At 46.5% G+C, this 6147-nt stretch overlaps 1 non-coding gene across 1 annotated transcript; it reads left to right on the forward strand.

Moving 5' to 3' along the window:
- Positions 1-2443: 2443 nt before the first annotated feature.
- On the forward strand, positions 2444-2515 carry TRNAG-UCC (transfer RNA glycine (anticodon UCC)). The gene has a single exon. It is a non-coding gene; the product is annotated as a tRNA-Gly (tRNA).
- The last annotated feature ends 3632 nt before the right edge of the window (positions 2516-6147 follow it).

A 6147-nucleotide genomic window follows, 5' to 3' on the forward strand; every position in this document is an offset into this window, starting at 1 on the left:
TTGAGGAAAATATTTATCGATAATTTTCCCCTTGGTAGGCCCAGCTCTACCCCCTGGATAAGACTCTGTGTAGAATCCTGGCTTATCTCACAGATGCCATGTGACCGTAATGCTGATGAGCTAACCACAAGGGCCTTCTGGGGTAATATTTGCACTATGATAACCCGCACAGAGCCAGACCGACTCCCCCAAAGGGCTATCCAAATAGGGCAGCCTTAGGCAGGCCCCTCTGAGCTGTGCCCAGGACCATCGGTCCTCCTCTGGCCATTCCTGGCCCCCATGGGACTGCCTGGCTGGAGAAAGAGATTCAGGTCACACTGGGGCTGGGGGAGAGTGTGCTGCAATGGACTGGCAATGTCTGCCCTGGGTGCAGCTTGGAGTTTTTGAGTAATCAGTGCTGGTTTACTCTATCTAGCTACATTCAGGCCTAGCACATGGGGTCACCCCCGCCCCCCCCCGCCCCGAGAGGCAGGAAGGATCCAAGCCCACTCTATCACTTGCTAGTTGGGCAGCCTGGTGAGGCACTAACTCTTAGAGCTTTGTTTTCCCATCTGTAAAGTGGGTTCACTGATTATATTGGTTTTCTAGGGCTGCCATAACAAAACACCACAGACTGGTTGACTTAAACGAGAGAACTTTATTTTTTAACAGTTTAGGAGGCTGGAAGTCCTGGTGTCAGCAGGGTTGGTGTCTTCTGAGGCCCCTCTGCTTGACTTGTAGATGGTTACCTTCTCCCACTATATTCACAGGGTCTTTCCTCTGAGAATGTCTGTGTCCTAATCTCCTCTTCTTATAAGGACACTAGAATATTGGATTAGGGCCCACTCCCATGACCTTATTTTAACTTGATTGCCTCTCTAAAGGCCCTATCTCCAAATACAGTCATATTCTGAGCTACCAGGGGTTAGGATTTCAACATGATATGAATATGAATTTTGGGGGGGACACACTATGAATATGTTGGGGGACAAAGTTCAGCCCATAAGAATGATGGAGCCTTTACCTTGTAGGGGAGGTGGCAGCCCTTTGAGAACTGCCCACCTGTCCACAGCAAACATCTCAGGAGTGATAGCAAAGCGTCAGGTACTCTGCTGTTCCTTCTAGGTGCCTGCTGCTGTATAACAGACCATCCCAAACTTAGCGGCTTAAAACAATGATATTTATGTCGTTCATGGATCTTGAGTTGGGCAGGGTTCAGCATGGATATCTGGTCTCTGCTTCATGGGGTGCCAGCTGGGATGGCTCAAAGTCTGAGAGTGGGGACTTCTGAAGGCTTGTCCCCTCATATGCCTGTGGTTGCTGTTGGATCGGGGGCTGTAGGCTGAGACTTTAGCTGGGGCTCTTGTGTGAAACATCACACACGGCTAGGTCCTCCCTATGTGGGCTGGGCTTCCTCACAACATGGCGGCCAGGTTCCAAGGGCAAATGTCCACATTACCTTTCACGACCTCGTCTCAGAAGTCATGTAGCATCTGCTGCATTCTCTCAAGTCCATGCAGTTGCAAAGACCTGCCCACTTTTCAGAGGGAGGGGAATTAGTCTGTATTTCTCGTTTGGCAAGTTCTGAAAATGTTGCTGTAGTCATTTTTGGAAGACACAATGTGCTCTCATTACAGATGAAGCAGGCGAGGCTCAGAGGAGGAGAGACTCCCCAGGCCCGCACCACATAGGATGCCCGCCCTCCCATCATCCCTGAGAGCCCCTTGGAATGTGTCCACCCCCCACGGTGGGGACCAGCGAGGTGGCCTTCCTTCCTCAGGCCCACACAAAGGCCTGTGGCTGAGCCTCCATCTGGCTTGTGGGATGGATTTGTCGCTGGGAGGAAAAAAGCTTGATTCTCTGCTTCTTTTTTCTCAGCTCCTTATTCACGGGTTGCCCGGCAGGTAGCAGTCAGGACCCTGTGGTCCTCCTGGCTTGCTTAATTCATCCAAGACCCCTCCCTCCTCCCCGCTCTGCCCTCTCCCCTGTTTGTCCCTCCCTGAGTTTCTCTCTTACCGCTTTGTTTCTCTCTCCCTCTTTCCCCGTCTCTCCCTCTTTCTCCCCGTCTCTGTGGCCCTGTGTCTTCCTCCTCCAGAATGTGCACCCCACTGACACCCTGCGTTTCATTTCTGCCCCCTTGCAGGGATTACCCTCAAGGGACACAGGCTGCTTAGTGCCTGGGCATGTTTGCTCAGGATGCCTGCCCTGCCCCAGCTTTCAACCCACCGTGCTGCTTCCAGAAGGAAGCCAGGAAGGAATGTGCCAGCTGCCTTCCTAGCTTATTTTGTTTAAAAAATGTTTTTAATTGAGGTGAAATTCGCATGGCACGGAACTAACTGTTTTAAAGTGAACACTTCAGTGGCTTTTAGCACATTCACAAGGTCGTGCAACCATCACATCTATCTAGTTCCAGAACATTCCCATCATTCCAAAATTACCCATCAACAGTTCACTCTCCAGGAGTTCCCTGGTGGTCCAGTGGTTAGGACTCGGCACTTCCACTGCCGTAGCCCGGGTTCGATCCCTGGTCGGGGAACTAAGATCGCACAAGCCCATCTCTGCCCCAGCATCCACTAATCTACATGCTGCTTCTTCGGATTTTCTTATTTAGCACATTTCATATAAATGGAACGGTACAATCGGTGTCCTTTTGTGTCTGGCTTCTTTCACTTAGCATACTGCTTTCAAGATTCATCCACATTGCTGCATGTGTCAGTACTTCATTCTTTTTTTACGGCTGCAGCGTAGTCCATTGTATGGATAGACCACATTGTGTTTATCTATTTATCCATTGATGGACCTTTGAGTTATTTCCATGTTTTGGTGATTGTGAATAATGCTGCTATGAACATGTGTGGACAAGAATTGTTTGAACACCTGTGTTCAATTCTTTTGGTTATATATCCAGGAGTGGAATTGCTGGGTCATACGGTGATTCCACGTTTAACTTCTTGAGGACCTGCCAAACTGCCTTATTGTCTTACTGTGCAGACCTTAATGATGCCTTTAGAGGAATCGCATTGGTGTCCTGAAACCTTCTGTCTACCATCAGTGTCCTATCCATTTCTATCTGAGAGTTAGCAGGGAGACCTCGAATCAGGTACTAGCTCTTTAGTGATGAGATACTACTAGAAGGACTATGGAAGGAGAGACCAGTGCGGTAGTGGACAGGGCTGGAAGGTCAAGATTGTGGATTCTTTCATTCATTCATCCATCCATTCATTTACTAATTCATTGGTAAAACGTTTACCTAGCACCCACCATATGCCAGGCTCTGTGCTGGGCACTAGGGAGAGATGAATAAGATAGATTACACGCTCGCAAGGGGATCACAATCTGGGGGTGGGCAAAACATTCACATAAATAAGCAGTTAGGAAAGAGTATAATACAGTCCCACATGGAGGTTGTTTAAGGTATTAGGGAAGCAGCTGCCTGGGAGGACCAGGCAAGGCTTGACAGATGGGATTGAAAGGTGAGTAGGAGTTCATCCTGAGGCCAAGGCAGGGAGGGACACTCCAGGCCTAGGGAACAGCACGAACAAAGTTGTGGAATTTGCAGTTATGGTGAGTCTTAGGTGTGCCTGGGGCACAAGGTAAATCTGGTGGAAATAATGCTGAAATGGTTGGTATGTGTTTATAAAATAACCAAAGCTCATTAATATGCTAAGGAGTTTGAGTTTTAATCTGGAGGTGGTGGGGAGTCATCAAAAGATTTAAATCGGAGTGATTAGGGGCAATAAATGTAGCTTTCATTTCCCTGTCTATAAAATGGAAGCATTTTAGTAGCTTGCATCTGTCAGAATAAACTGGGCTATATTGCAGTAACAAATATCCCCTCAATCTCAATGGTATGAAACAATGTTTTTCTCTGGCTCACACTATATGTCCATCGCAGGTTGGCTGGGGGATCTGCTACACATTTCCATTATCTGTAGCTTAGAACCTTGATGGGTGGAACAGTCAACTTCTGGAGCATGGCTGGCCGCAGTGGCAGAAGGAAAAAAGAGAGGAGAATCTCAGTCCCAAAGCTACTATGCAGGAAATATATGACATATGACATTGAAGCCAGTCCCCAGCCACACCTATCTCTAAGTGGGCAAGGAATCACAGCCCTACCATGAGGAGGAGAACAAGACATATGAGGTGGGCAACGTGAGTGACCACCACATAGGTCCTCTCTGAGTTGCTTCCTCATTTATGAAAACAGAAATTTTGTTCAGGGATGTTCACCACAGCACTGGTTGCAATAGCCTAAAGCTGGAAGCAACCAACATGTCCATCAATGGGCATTAATTAAATGTTGCTACAGGTACACTTTGCAGTATCACGCAGCCATTTAGAAAGAAAATTAGGCAGATTTTTATTTGCTAAAATGAAAAACAATGCCACAAATATTTTGTAAAATTAAAGAAGTCACTCCAAGGTGTAGAACATAGTGTCTGGTATGATCCAACTCATTAAAATATATATATATATGTATGTATGTACGTATGTGTGTGTGTGTGTGTGTGTGTGTGTGTGTATGATTTCCAGGAAGACAATACAATAAATAGTTAACATTAATTAGCTCCGAGGATAGGGACTGGGGCAGGGACTCTGCTGTTCTGTCCAATTCTATATCCCAGAGCTCAACACACACATAGTAGGTGCTCAAAAATATTTCTCGGATGAATTAATATTTCTAAGGAGAAGGAATTTGACCTTTTAGTTTTATGTCCTTCTGAGCAGTCAGAATTTTTTTTAATCTTATGTGAACATAAAACACAGAATGTGATTTTCTTCTCTTTTTTTAAAAAGAAAATGGGGTAATTCCATTTTCTGATCTTCCTCTCCCATCTGCTGCCATGAAGAAGACAAAGACTTGGGGTCACATTTCTCTGAAGATGCACAAAGAGCAGTAAATAAGTGTAGCTTTTGAAAAATCAGGGGAAAAACTGCCATGTCAGTCCTATAAAAAAAACAAAAACAAAAAACCTGAGAAACAAACGAGGGTGTTCCTGCTAGCCGTTCCTCGTGCCGCGGTGATATTCGTCTTGGAAGGCGCTCAACAAGGCCTCCCTCGTCTGCCTCCCAGGATGAGCCTGCCAGGGGAGATGGATCGCTCCTGAGGTCCCCCTGCAGCCCGCACTACATGAGGGTTCAATTACGGAATCCATTCCTACATTCCCGCCTCCGAATAGCGCCGGGCATCTGTGAGACCCTCCACCAGGATCTGCAGCCCGCCGTGCGGAGGAAGTAATATATTTTTTAAAAATCTTATGTCTTTTAATTGCTTATGGGCTGATTTCTTGCCTGACACCCCCTTCCCTCACCCACCCCATCCCCCCAACATCAGAACCTCGTTTCCCTGCAAGAATAATGTTCTTGCTGGGAAACAGCTCAGCTTCACTGAATCATGGGGATGAGTGTAACTAACTGCAGGGAGCAGTGAGGTGGGGGTCTCTCTTGGGGGGGATGTTGGGAGATGGGAGCTGATGGCCAGTGGTGCCGTGACCTCCATCCTCTCAAAGGTGGAAAGACCTTGCTCCGTACCATGAAGCCTTGTCATTGGGTCCAGACAGTCTGGGTTCAAACGCTGACTCTGCCCATCCACAGCGGTTGCAAGCCTTGGCAAAATGACTTCACTGCTCTGGCCTCACTTTGCTCATCTGAAAAATGGGCGTGAATAATAGCAGCTCCCTCATAGGGTGTTGTGAGCATTTAAGGACATAGGGATTATAAAATAAGTGCTGAAGTGTGCTTATTTCAAGGCATACTTTTATTTCATTGTAAAATGACTTTGGGATAGACTGGCCAGAGATGGAAGAGCGATTTTGTGGATGAAATCAAGTACCCCATCTTAGAAGATTTATATTCAGAAAGCCAACAGCCAGCTCGCTCTCTCTCCCAAGTCTGATGGATGAGCTTCCGAAAGTGGAAGTAATACTGGGTGAATGACCTCAAAAGTTCTTCCTAAAACTTACATCTAAGTGGAAATAGAGAAAATGAACATTTACTGAGGGTCCATGTGCCAGGTACAGTGCAACTGGCGTGTGTATCAGGGGCTGCAAACCACCCATCTGTTTTGGTAGGATCTGTGGGCTAAAAATAATTTTTTACATTTCTAAATCATTGAAAAAAAATCAAAAGAAGAATACTATTCTGTGACACATGAAAATTATCTGAAAT

This window comes from Physeter macrocephalus, chromosome 19, assembly GCF_002837175.3.
Source record: "Physeter macrocephalus isolate SW-GA chromosome 19, ASM283717v5, whole genome shotgun sequence".
Taxonomy (NCBI): domain Eukaryota; kingdom Metazoa; phylum Chordata; class Mammalia; order Artiodactyla; family Physeteridae; genus Physeter; species Physeter macrocephalus.